Here is a 1,159-nt window from a genome sequence, read left to right on the forward strand (position 1 = left end):
AGTGCAGTGATACGGTTTCTCTCCAGTGTGGACTCTCTCATGTGTTTTCAGACTTGATGAATCACTGAATCTCTTGTCACAGTGTGAACACTTGTATGGTGTGATCATCAAGACCATATTTGCTTGTCACACTCTTTCCACACTGAGTGCAGGTGAAAGATTTCTTGGCTCTTCTTTTCATAAGTGGAAGAATAACTAGTCATTTTAAAAACAGCAATGAAGAAGAAATAAAAAATAAATCTCAGTCTCTCTTAAAAGTGTTCCAGCCTCTTCTTCAGCTTCCTGAACGAGAAGGGTTTGTGAAAAGCTCCTGCTTTCCTTCATGAAAGAGTAAGCAAACTACAAGTGATACATATGCACTATAAGACAATTGAACATTATATGAAACAAATAAAAAAGCAAATGACTTTTTGACATTCTCTTTGGGGAGGAACTCCATCTTTGAGTTGATCTGAGTCTCACAGTTGAATCTGCTGGCTTTGAAGATGAAGAACTTTATTCACTGTGAAACTTTAGATCATGTTTCCATGTCACTTGTAATGTCTGGTTAGGACAGATTTATCCAGATTATATTTTATTGCTTTATGTATTATCATGTCTCATTTGGTGAGGACGCAGCATCAGAGCTGAAAGTGCTGATCTGAAGATGATCTACTTACTGTGATTGTTTTCTGTGTGATTGTGTAGAGAAGATGATTGATTGAAACACTTCCCACATGCAGTGCAGTGATACGGTTTCTCTCCAGTGTGGACTCTCTCATGTGTTTTCAGACTTGATGAATGACTGAATCTCTTGTCACAGTGTGAACACTTGTATGGTGTGATCATCAAGACCATATTTGCTTGTCACACTCTTTCCACACTGAGTGCAGGTGAAAGATTTCTTGGCTCTTCTTTTCTTTAAACCCTTCTGTTTGGTTTCAGAGCAACTTCCAGATTTTTCTCCTTATCTTCACGCAATTCTTCATTCTTCTCATTTTCTTCAATAAACTCTGAAATAAAAGTAAAAACAGTTCATTTTCAGAAACTCATAAATAAAAAAACAAAGAAATGTGAAAGGAGGTTGTGTTTGGGAAACGATGTATGTTATAATACATCGTGTACACTCACTAAACAAAGAGTGACAGAGACAGTGACAGAGCAGAGCCAATTCATAAAA

General features: G+C 36.9%; 1 pseudogene; it reads right to left on the bottom strand.

Annotated features, from left to right (window-relative positions):
* Positions 1 to 552: 552 nt before the first annotated feature.
* LOC107575751 (zinc finger protein 135-like) overlaps positions 553 to 1,159 on the bottom strand; it is an 8,161-nt pseudogene continuing 7,554 nt past the window's right edge.

The sequence above is a fragment of the Sinocyclocheilus grahami genome, unplaced genomic scaffold, assembly GCF_001515645.1.
Source record: "Sinocyclocheilus grahami isolate Dianchi unplaced genomic scaffold, SAMN03320097.WGS_v1.1 scaffold2861.1, whole genome shotgun sequence".
Classification (NCBI taxonomy): Eukaryota; Metazoa; Chordata; class Actinopteri; order Cypriniformes; family Cyprinidae; genus Sinocyclocheilus; species Sinocyclocheilus grahami.